The following is a 13,223-nucleotide window of genomic DNA, read 5'->3' as shown; positions in this document are numbered from 1 at the left end:
GAAGCGAGTTTTGCCCACAAAAGCTCGAAAGCTCATGATACTTACTACATATATATTTTTGTTAGTCTTTAAGGTGCCACAGGACTACTTGTTGCTTTTAGAGTTAGACTAATACGACCATCCCGCCGAGACTCTTTGTAATACAGACCGCGTAATAAGAAATTGTGGTTCTGGTGCTTTCAGGATCTCCCAGAGATATGGGTTTGGAGGAGAGGCTAGGGTTTGGTTTCTGGGCAGCTGGTATATTTTCATAGAGGGTGACTAGGGTGTGAATTCAGGATATTTTTTTCTACCTTTTCCTTTTAAATTTTACTTCTGAAAAACTAAATCAAAGCCCAGTATACCGGAGAAAGGTATGATCTTCTCCTTTAACACAGTCCCTAAATCCTGTTGAAATGTAATGATATTTTGTGTCAAATTTTTAACTCCCTTGAAAAAGAAACCTACCTATGAACCCTAGGGTTCTAATCCTCATTCTGCCTCTGACTTCTTCTTTCACCTTGACACAATTATTTTAAAACTCTCCTATTTTCCCCTTCCATAGACCTGGAATCACAGAACTCACTTCCTTCCCACTTCATGCTTCTTTTAAGATTCTTTTTGCCCACTCTTGACTTTATACTTATTTTCATGCCACCCCATATGCTTAGATTAGCCTATCAATTAATGTTTGCTAAACTACCTCCCAAAATTAGTATTAAAAACTCCCAAAGGCAGTTCAGTTATAATGTCCACTAAAAGGTCAGTGATCCTAGGACCTGTGTAAGGCCATTATGAGGAGTCATTAGCATGCCACTTGTTTAAAGCTTGCATGAAGCTGCAGTTTTATTACTAGTAAGTCATAGCAGCTGGTTAACTCCAGTCAGAATATGGACCCCCCTTTCTCTTTTGAGCAGAAGGAACTCTGTAGCCATCCAAGTATAGGGAGAAAGCTTAGACTAAAGATTTACGTTTGGTTGTTCAAAAGATGGATTTTATGTAAAGCCAACACACAAGGGAGTGGTAAGTTTGCATGAGCTAGTGTTTGCAAGTGTTCTGTTCAGAGTGTGATGGGAATTTCACCTATATATTTTAACTAATGATGGATTTCACCTTATTGAAAAAATAAGGATCTTAGCCTAAAAATTACAAAGATTTTCTACATTATTTTCATAAATTCTTATCTGAATTGCTTGGCACACTAAGTAGATGTATCTTTTTCAGAAGTTTATCATTACTGATTTGTACTATCTACTTTCCTTGATAAGCTGTTTTGTCTTATCTGTAGGAACTTATCACTTTGTGCGTGCAGCATGTAAGATGTATGCTGTCTGTAGTGGTTCACAAAAAATACTATCTTGGCAAGACAGGGCTTTCAAATGCTTAGAGTTGAGATTTCTCTCCTAGTTTTATGCTTGCTTGCTTACTAAGAGTCTTATTCTCAATTATTCAAAGACCCCTTTACAAACTAACAAAGTAAGTTAAAGGAGACCATTACTAGGTGATTATGAGAATCAGACAGTCAGTATTTTGCACAACAGAAATATGTACAAAGATTCCAAAGCTTGGAACAGTGGAAAAATAAAGCAGAATGACTTCACTATTTTATATTTTCATTTACCAATAACATATGTTTTAAAATAACAATTAGATGCACAACTCAGTTTAGTAAAAGTCTACTCTATATGCTGCGCAGTATGGTGAATGAAATTCCAGAAGATAGTTAATGTGCACAGTGATTTCAAGTCAGTTGGTATTGTGCGTTTTCTGGCTCATTTGTTTTGATTAATTATTTCAGCGGGGAGAGGAAAAACTTAAACTCAAATCAGGGAAACAAATAATTATTTTAAAAATTCTCCACCGGAAAAGCAGCTTTTTATTATACCTGTTTCTTTAAGAAGCACATAACCTACAGACTGCCGTTATCTGTTCTTCCTTTAGCTCATTCACTTACACTTTGTGAGGAAGATTTATCATAGTTATTAGATCAATGTAAAAATACCTGACAGGCCTGTAACACTATTTTCTTTTTTGCTTAAAGTAGCTTCTTAGCAAAAAGGACAATGAATGAAATGACTAACTTCAATCTGGAACTGTTGGGTTGCTTATGGAATGTTTTATCCTCTATATCCCTATATTTTCCCCATACTTCTGTCTCTTACCAACAACTCCACTGCAGATTCCCCAGGGCTACTTTCAGTATTTGACCTCACGTCAATCATAACTTTTCCTCTTAGCCACCAATGCTTTTGTTTTTTCCTTTTCCATTCTCTTCTGTGAATGATACTGCTACGCAGGAGCAACTGAAGTGGAAGAGGTAGTAGTAGGAAACAACAAAGGAGGTAATGTGTGTTATATATACACATTATGCATAGCAGTTGAAATTGCATATTTTTTTAAGTTGGCTTTGGATGAATTACACCACCTGCTAAGCAAGTGGGAATGGAACCCTGAGTGGTGATTTCAGTTATAAATACTGTTTGGTGGGTTTACCTTTTCTATTCTGTGTGACATGTTTTTTTCCAGAGTAGTAGCCTATGGCATTTGGCTGGGAAGATGAGACTTCAGTGAGATTTAGATCACAGTGACAAATTAAAAATACAAGACTGTCTTGTGATCTAGTTGAAATGAAATATTTCTAGCCCAGATAATGCAACACAACATGGTAATAAGCCCAGCACAATTTTCATGCGTCAGCAACATAACTGAGTTTGGTACCCTTAATATCCCATTTTTGTATTATATTCTTTCTAAGGTGAGGTGAAGGATATGGACACAAATATTTCCAAGGAATATAGCATGATATTTGATATCAGAAAGAAAGACAGAAATTTTTTCTAACACGTTAGTGACTGATGTAAACTGAACCCAAAGAGCAATTATATGCTAGGAAAAGCATACAAAGGACAACTTCTTTACAATGGAAGTCAGCATGGTCACCTACTCAATGCTCTTTTTTTTCATTTTAATTTCGGGTTTTGCTCTTGTGTCAACACCCCCCCAGTCTGACTTAAAACTCATAAAAGGAAGGTGTTTTCCTGGTTTTCAAATGCCCTGGTCTACTGTTGTGTTCCTATTAGCAAAATAAGGGAGTCATATTTTTTCTGTTATGGACATCTCAAATTTGTTGAAGTTTCTGTACCATATTTCAGAGAGATCTCAGAGAAGTCCTGTTGTGTTCCCAGTAGGTCTCCAGTGTCTATTCCTACAAATGTTGTGTGCACAGATTCATCATTAGGGGTATGTCTACACAGCACCATTACTTCGGAATAACTGATGTTATTTTGAAATAACAAAATGCACATCTAAATACAAGCAGTTATTTTGACATAATGTCAAACTAACGTCTAGCTAGAGGACTTCTTATTCTGACTCCTGTAACCCTCATTTTATGAGGATTAAGGGAAGCTGGAGGAAGAGTGTTCCATTTCAAAATAAGTGCTCTGTAGACGTGCCCAAATTCAAAATAAACTATTTCGACTTAAGCTACGCAAACAGGGTAGCTCAAGTTGCATAGCTTATTTCGAGTCAGTCCTGCTGTGTAGACATACCCTAGTATCAACAAATGGGTATTTACTTGTACAAATTCAGCAAAGGCTTCAGTTTGAAAAAAGAGTGATATTTTGCACGTACACATCTGTCCCAGAACAGAATTAAGCCACAGAAGTAAAGATTGAAACAATGTAATGCCAGAAATTTTTGTGCTTCTATTTAATGTTGTTGAAATTCAAGTCTAGTTGAATCAGACTTGATCCAGTCTCACTCATTCAGATTTTGTAATGTGACTTTTAGATTGACTAAAATATATAAAATTTTAGAAAGTTTCTGATTTGTCATGGGATTTTTGTGAAGCAAAAATCAGAAGTTTTTTGTGGAGGTATACCTGGAAAAATTGAAACAGATTATTTTGAATGCTTTTCACTGAGGAAAAGATTTGATTGTGGTAGTGGATGGCGCAGAGACTAGCTGGATATAATAAAAATCACATTATGGGCAAAACTGGCAAGTAAAAGAATAAAGATAAAATTTCAGAGGTTTTGAAATCACTGAAATGTGTCCCAAATGAATGTACAAGTAATGTTCAATCTAATAATCTATGTAAGGATAATTAAGTAAAATAATACTTAATAAAAATAATTCTCTTCCTCTCTCCCTAAGTGACATCTCATTTACTTTCTACTACATTACAATTCTTCAGTGTTTTGTAGGAGATATCACTACTGAAAATTCAAGTGCCTAAATATTCTTCATTCTCTCTTATTCTAAGAACTCCCACTGCTTCAAATGTACAAAGACACACATTTTTAATGAACCAAATGGACTGGTGTTTGTAAGTGAGATAAGGTGTTGAGAATGGGTAATAGAAAGTCCCTGCTGAGTAAATGTAAAACACCCACCTTATGAAATGTGAAAATAACAGGGTCTCAGAGATAAATGACAGACAAAATAATCCTGCCACTTGTGGTTTGTATTCAGTACCTAAGTGTTTGTTCTGAGGTTACACATTTTAAAATCATAATCTTTTTTAGTAAAGTAGTTACAATATTTCATATGGAGCAGCAATTATAATAACAGATGGTATACATTTACCAGGTCTTAGTGCAAAAGAGTATATGGATTATGCAATTAAAAACAGTATCAACTGTATGTGCACAAGGGGACTGAACACAGGTTGCACAAGCAAATTTAATCATTTCATTTCCTAACTTGAGTGTTTGACTATGCAAACTTACTCTTCTTAATATTTTTTGTATGAAATTGCCTAGGTTTCTGTGTGTATTTTTAAGAAGCAAACTGAACCCCCTTCCAAATTTTTATCACACAATATCATATTGACTCCCATGTGTCGTCAGCAGGGCTGGAACAATTAGATCTTTGGCACAGACCTCTGCTGTTTGAGGTAATGGAGTTACTAATGATATGATGTCCTCTTCTATGCAGATCAGCATTAGAGGAGGATGAGAATCACACTTTGCCAGTCGGTTCACAAAAATTTGCTGACTGCAGAAGGATGAGGAGGCTTATGAACCTTCTGTATTTTAGTGGGCCCACTTACACACACAGGGTATGTCTACACTACCCCGCTAGTTCGAACTAGCGGGGTAATGTAGGCATACCGCACTTGCAAATGAAGCCCGGGATTTGAATTTCCCGGGCTTCATTTGCATAAGCGGGGAGCGCCATTTTTAAAACCCCGCTGGTTCGAACCCCGTGCAGCGCGGCTACACGGGGCACGAACTAGGTAGTTTGAACTAGGCTTCCTAGTTCGAACTACCGCTACTCCTCATTTCACGAGGAGTAACGGTAGTTCGAACTAGGAAGCCTAGTTCGAACTACCTAGTTCGTGCCCCGTGTAGCAGCGCTGCACGGGGTTCAAACCAGAGGGGTTTTAAAAATGGCGGCTCCCGCTTGTGCAAATGAAGCCCGGGAAATTCAAATCCCGGGCTTCATTTGCAAGTGCGGTATGCCTACATTACCCTCCTAGTTCGAACTAGGAGGGTAGTGTAGACATACACACACACACACACACACACACACGTCCCACTTCATCCCTGTCGACTCCTCCTGACACCTTGGCCTACTTCTATTTTAATATGTACAGTCCTTGTCATCCTTCTTTAGGCTCCTTGTCTCCTTACTCAGCCAGTCCCAATTCTCTGCTTCTGATTCCCTGTTTGATCTCTGTCTCTGCAGTTATCACCTCCCTCGCTGGCTCTTTGATTTAGTCTCCTCCCTAGGGTTCTCATCCAGTTTCAGTCTCCCCACCAGGTGCTTGTCCCCGTCTGACTCCTTGCCCTTGTCTCTATGCCCAGCTAGTTCCAATTCCTTCTCCACATTCCATTTGCTTGTCATGTATTTCCCTTTCCCCCTCACTGGTTCTAGTCAGAGATTCCCCTTCTATCTCAGTTTTCTCCGCAGCCAATACTTACGAGTCATACCTCCCCCATTCACACTTCTGTCACTGAGTCTGTCTCCTTGCCAAACCAGTTTGAGACTCCTCTCTTCCTTTTGCTCTATGTCCCAGCCTCCCTAGACCTCAGCTAACCAGTCTCCTCGTCCAGCCAGTCACGGTTGCTCTTCTCTGTTTATTAGTTTCATTATATAACTATTCTTTTCTCCACCAGCACCAGGCCAGCTTTTGTCCCCTCAGCATACAAATTAATGTCTTCTTCCTCCACCTTGGATGCTGGGGAGAGGAGGCCATCGGGCAGACAGAAGAGAGAAGCTTTTAGATCTAGTATCTGGCTCTGACCTGGTCACACTTGCACACACTAGTGGGACTAGGGATAGCTGCTAGTGAATCTGATACTGATGCCCAGAGGCAATGCTTGGGGCAGTATAGTCATGCTGGAGGAGCTGCCTGGGATGGCCTGCAAGTGGTGGCCAAGATGCTGCTGTGGTTATTAGTAGAGCCCTGCAGCTTGGTAGATATCCACACAGTGGATATAAATGTTGTATCCATGCTGGGTTCTAGGAACAATCTAGTCAGAAATAGGAGCTATGAGTGACATGCTTGGTGAAGACCATCTCTGAGATTTTTTTTGAAAAGTTTAAGCATCTGCTTTTTTTGTTTTTTAAAGGACAACAAAAGGCACATCACCATCACCAGGACCACTCCCTTCAAATTTCAAGTCCCTGCTTCAAACAATGGGAACATTCAAACGTAAGCAAGGTGCCCCAGAAGGTTTTACAATGGAAAAACATTTTCCCCTCCAGCCTTATTTTTGGAAACAGGGGAAACATTTTGGCTGACATTTTCCAAAAATAATGAGCCTGAGGCAGATGCTCAGCTTAGAAAGCTTCGGTGTAAACAGTTAAAATTTGACAAAGTTTTATAATCAACTGAAAACAGGTTATTATAGGGGGAAGAGTTGGACAACCTAAACTGTAGGTAGTTCTGCTTACCTTTACCCCCAAAAAATCATTGTTGTGACATCATTCTCTTTTGATAGTACAAAGGGCAAAAAAGATTAGGTTAAATTTGTCTCTCAGAGATGGTCCCCTCAAGTCATACCTTAACTTAATTAGAAGGATCAGTGTTCATGTACCCTGCTTAGGCCGGGGAAACTAGCGACTCAACCAGTGCCCTCAAATTTGGTGATGAATCCAGGTCACATGTCAACTGACGTACATTATGCATATGCTAAGAATACTGCCTGTCACTAGGATTTAGCCTAAATTAAAGGTATTTGAAAAGCCACATATCAATAAAAAGAATTACAGAAACAATGTCTTGCTTTACTGTATGTATCTCACAGTCTGATGCTCTACAAGCAGAGTGAGAAAAGATCAGAGAAATCACTATGGGCCCCTTTACTGTGAATACATTCCCCAAGCATTCCACCTTCGCGAGTGACAGCACTAATGTTGCACCTTATCACAACTGCCCCCTCCAAAATGTTGAGGAACAACCATTTCAATAGCTGAGGGCTTAATAAATTATAACCAAACGTGTACTGTGTTCAGAAGTGACTTGGAAACCAGGCCATGGCATGGACATCTGTATAATGTGTTCCCGATGCTCCACCTATCCAACCAGTCAAGGATGGAGCATGTTGTTCAAGAAGAATTGTTCAGATAATTTCTCCCCTGCTTTTATCAAGCCTGACTTCTTTGGCCCATTCTCTCTGATCGGTGCTGGCAGGATTGCTCATGTCTTAGAGATACAGCAGGCAAAAGACCTAGACCCCTTCTTCACACTGCTGTGACATGTTAAAGCAATATTTCCCTGTAACATTCAGTCACACTGGTGTATGCAAGCAAGATACTATCTCTACACTAGCTTCATATATGCTGGCATGAAAGGAAATATCAGAAGTATGCCAAGGGGAAATTAAAAACAGGACCCCACTATTAGGGTGCATCTACACTGCACCATTTTTTGAGATAACTAGCATTATTTAGAAATAATGTGAGCGTCTACACAGCCATTCCGTTATTTTGAAATAATTTCAAAATAACAGAAGGCTTATTCCGAAATCTGTAATCCTCATTCTATGAGGAATAATGCCAATTTCAAAATAAGGCATGTGTAGATGCTCCACTTCTGCTATTTTGAAATAGAATGGCCCTAGTGAGGGGCTAAGTTATTCCTCCCCACTGTCTCGTGGGACTTTATATCGAGACAGAACGTCTACATAAGGGAAGCCTGCCTTGAATTAATTTTGAGCCTTCCCTTCAGTGTAGACATGCTATTCCAGAATAGCTTATTTTGAAATAAACGTGCAGTGTAGATATACCCTCAGATGCACCATGGATCTAAATACACTAGAATTCTAGACATTGGGCTGCACTCGCAGCAATTTGAGAAGAGAACGTGTCAGAGGCTATTCTGGGGCCCTGCAACTTGATCCTGCGTGTGGATGAATAATTTCATCATCATGATCCCATCCAGTGTTACCCAAGTACAGACCAGTCAGTCTGGGTTTTTGAGTGAAGTAAACATCACCCCTTCGTGTAAAGCTCTTTGAGGAAAGGAATGTAATTTTCCATATATAAACTGCTGAAAAAATGTATAGCAACATATACATTTTTATAATAAAACAATAAAAGAAACAAACCACAATATAAGTCTGTTCAATACTGGCCAAAAGACAGCTCAATCTGATATAAATTGAATAAACAATTTCATATAATTCAATTAATTAGTGTGGTCTTAAGTGTGCAAGCAGCCTATTTTGTGAAATTATGAACAATAACTTGTTCCAGAACTGCTGTTATATAATTGCCTTAAGTCAGAGGATAAAAGAGAGAGAAAGCTGAAAATCCATTATGCTCATGTAACAGTCTTAGTAAAACTAATTAGCTGCTATCTAAATTTTCACACCTCTATTTCATGATCATCTTTGCTTCTCACAAAAGGGAAAAAAAGTAAACAAAAATAGTATTAGAAACATAAGGATGCTAGGCATGATACTGCTCCGGTTTTTCGGTGCCATCCAGAGGCACAAGATGTCCCTAAAGCTAGATAAATTGCTCCTACGGGTATGTCTCCGCTGGACTTAACCCATGACTGGCTGGCCTGCTCCAACTGACTCAGGCTTGCAGTGCTCAGGTTAACAGTTCCTTTAAATGAGTTGTAGATGTTCGAGCTTGGACTGGAGCCCAGGATCTGGGACCTTGCCAGGCGGGAGAATTCCAGAGCCCAGACTGCAGCCAGAGCCCCAACATCTATACTGCAATTACACAGTCCCTTAGTGTCAGCCCGACAAGCCCAAATAAGCTGACATGGGCTAGCTGCAGGTGTCTAATTGCAGTGTAGCCCTAACCTCTCTAATGGTTCTTCTCTATTTCAGTCATCTAGAATGGAGTAGTCTCCAGAGCCCTAGTGTCTTCCTCTGCGGGGCTGGGTCAGAGACTTTCTTTTCTGGCAATCCTATGGTCCCATCATTCCCATGATCTTTCCCAGCCCTGGTCTACACTAGGACTTTATTTTGAAATATCCTTCCCCTCCCAGTCGAATTTATAAGTGGAGCATCCACACTACCAAGCCCATTATTTTGAAATAACAAGCTGCAGAATTTGAAATCTGTACTCCTGCTTTTCATCTGGAGTAATGCTAATTCCAAAATAGTTATTTTGAAATAACAATAGTGTGAACACTCTGGTGCTGCTATTTTGAAATAATTACTCCCCAGAGTAATTTGAACTAATTACTCTCCGGTGCTTCCTAGGCTCTAAGTCAAAGGTTGCACATCCATATTAACAGAGCCTGCTTCGGACTAATTTTGAGGCTTCCCCATAGTGTGCACCCACTAGTTCAAATTAGTTAAATTGGAAGTTAAGTCTAATTTACTAATTTCAAAATAGTTTTCTAGTGTTGACATGCTCCCCACCCAAACAATAAATGAACCCTAAGCACTGCTATACAAGAAGCACCAGTAAAGATGGGCTCTGCACACTGCAGGTTTGTGCACCTCTTCACAATGCTCCTAGATCCAGTTCTCCCCTAGCACAAGGAGATTGAATGGATCCCATTTGTAGTGACCCTACAAACAAGACAACAGGATTTTCCTCAGGTTCACTTGTTTGCAATATTTCATTACATCCTTAAAGCACTTTATTGTAAATATACAACACATGAATTTCTTTAAAATGAGTCAGTGAATAAACAAGACTCTAAACAATTTTTTAAAATAAACGGATCAAGTACCATTCAATAAAAATAACATTTTAAAATATTTAGTAATGACTATAATTGAAAGTGATTGGTTACATATATGAAATATCATGAGAATTCATAATTATTGGTTTGCATTATTTTTATATCAATTTTCTTACATCTCTAAAATAGAAATGCAGAATATTTTTAACCTTAGCATATACATTTGTTAAATAGATAAATGTTGTGATTATCTTTATTGTATATAATTCCTCTTGAGGGATTCACTTAATTGAATGTACCTTTCAAAACAATCTATGGCTTAATTAAACTTGGCAAATACAAAATCTGAAAGTACATATCTTGTATTGAGAGGGAACTTATTGCCTATTTTTAATTTTTCCTTCAATGTTGCTAATGACTGCTTACTCAGACTCCTCACTGTATATGTGTAGACCAAGTATACCCAAAAACACTGCCTTTGATTTCGCTGTCAGAGATCAGAAGTCAATTTTTTATATACCATAAGTATCTCGATAACAAAATAAGAACTTATTGATGCTAAGTACATTTCATAGCTTGCAGAAAAGACACACATCATTGTAATGTGTGAAATTTTAATCAGAAATGTTGTGAAGGATAAAGGTAAACTGACTGCTATAATTAATGTGTTCTGGCACAGAGACTTCACTGGCACATTTGTGAAGCAGGGGTCTATGTTAACTATTCCATTGCTTATGTTCTGTCATAGCTAAAAAATAATAGTTGTTCTGATTTTACATTTTTCTGCTTTCCAACGATTCAAGTTCTTTCCTAACTTAGCACCTCACCTTCCAAACACTACCACTGTGTGCAGTGCTTACTATTGTGAATAAGCCCAATGACATTAAAGGAACCATGCTTGGTAGTACAGGTTGAACCTCTCTAGTCCAGAACTCTCAGGACCTGGCAAGTGCAAACCAGAGAATTTGCCAAACCATGGGAGGTCAATATTGTCCAGCAGCATTACCAGCACTTTCACTGCTTACTAAACTCTTAGTAGACATTTAGGGGTAAATTAGAGCTAAGTAGCAGTATAGAACACTGAGAGCCAGGACTGATAGCTATAAACAAACTTCATGAGGCCATAGAAACTTGGAAGAAACATGATTCTGCCACCCTTACTGATACTGAATGGAAGGAAACATATGGTCCGACTGGAGTTGATGGGTTTGGTTTTGGAGCATGGTGGCACTCAGCCCAAGTAAAATGGCAGAATCGGGTTCCAAATGAACAAATGGGCTCTGTACCTTGCCCTAAAAGTTAACAAACTGGGCTGGATCAGATTATAATGAGCTGAAGAAATGCCAGGGTTGAGAGGCTTCAGGAAAGAGAGAGAGCATACAGTATATGAGTCAACAGTGTGATGCTGTTGCAAAAAAAGCAAATATGATTCTAGGTTGTATCAACAGGTGTGTTGTAAGCAAAACTCGTGAAGTCATTCTGCCGCTCTACTCTGCACTAGTTAGGCCTCAGCTGGAGTACTGTGTCCAGTTCTGGGCGCCACATTTCAAGAAAGATGTGGAGAAGAGCGACAGAAGGGTACAGAGAAGAGCGACAAGAATGATTAAAGGTCTAGAGAACATGACCTATGAAGCCAGGCTTCATGAACTGGGCTTGTTTAGTTTGGAAAAAAGAAGGTTAAGGGGGGACATGATAGCAGTTTTCAAATATCTAAAAGGGTGTCACAAGGAGGAAGGAGAAAATTTGTTCCTCTTGGTTTCTGGGGACAGGACAAGGAGTAATGGGCTTAAAGTGCAGCAAGGGAGGTTTAGATTGGACATTAGAAAACATTCCTAACGTCAGGGTGGTCAAATATTGGAATAAATTGCCAAGGGAGGTGGTGGAATCTCCCTCTCTGGAGATATTTAAGAACAGGTTAGATAGACATCTGTCAGGGATGGTGTAGACGGAGCTTGGTCCTGCCTTGAGGGTGGGGGGGCTGGACTCGATGACCTCTCGAGGTCCCTTCCAGTCCTATGAGTCTATGATTCTATGAGTACTTTGATGCCAGTTCCTGAAAGTTCAGATCTAGGGACTTTTGGGGAGCATATTCATTTAACATTCATTTTCTTCTGGAAATGTTGAAGAACATACATTATTTTTATATTCATTTTATATTTCATCTTATTTCCACAAGCTAAGTGCTTTGTATAACTAATTACTTTAATAAAGGAATGGCAGCCGCGAAACGGACATGGAAACAGTGCTAGTATTTAATTTTTTATTCTGAAGCAATAGAAGGGGTATATGGTATAAATCATATTTTCTCTAATGACTTGCAGGCCTGATCTTGCTGTCCTTAGGCAGTCAATGCTTCTCATGGGAACTTTCCCTACCCCAGGACAGCTAAATTGGGACCTTAATGGATATTTTCAAGCTATTTCTTTTTAAATCTTGCTCTTTTGAACAAAATTATTAATGTTTTCTGTTTCTCCAACTCATCTTCTTGGTTTAGGACATTTCTGTAAGCAGCATGGATTATGAACATTCAAAACAAATAATTCAGATCAAACTAAAATAAATTATATTTACTGCATGAATCCTGCTTTACAGGACAATAAGATGCTATTAAAAGTTAGAAACTAAAGCTTTATTTTGTTTTAGTCTTTTGCAGGGTCAATCTACCTGAAAAGACCTACCATAGAGTCTTCTTACAGTGCCAGTATGGTTGAGCAGCAAGCAAAAGACATACCAGCAAGAGGAAGACAGATATGCCACTTAAATTAAATAGGAAATGAATTTGCCAGCAAGTTGGCATGTCTGCTGAGACAAATCATAGACAACATGTCTCTCAACAACAGAACTTATTTGTTTTCTCTTGCCAAGAGATTCATCACTGCCCAGGCAAAACAGGCAAAATACATTAGTGTCATGGTAAACTGATAAAGAGAAGTGCCTCAATCTAGCATCCTCAATGGTGAAAGTCTTAGGGCTGTATTGATCTGTGTTATATAAATCTTGTTTTCTGTCTGCAGAAGTGAATCAGGAATGACCCTTAAGGTTAACAAACATTGTAATGTCTTTCAGCTGGGGCAGATGCCTATGTGTTCCCCACATTGTGTTTGGTCAAGTCCCATCTTGTCATTTTACTGCCAAGGAG

The sequence above is a fragment of the Pelodiscus sinensis genome, chromosome 7 (genome assembly GCF_052426305.1).
Source record: "Pelodiscus sinensis isolate ZL-2025 chromosome 7, ASM5242630v1, whole genome shotgun sequence".
NCBI lineage: Eukaryota > Metazoa > Chordata > Testudines > Trionychidae > Pelodiscus > Pelodiscus sinensis.
Note: the sequence above shows the minus strand (reverse complement) of the source record.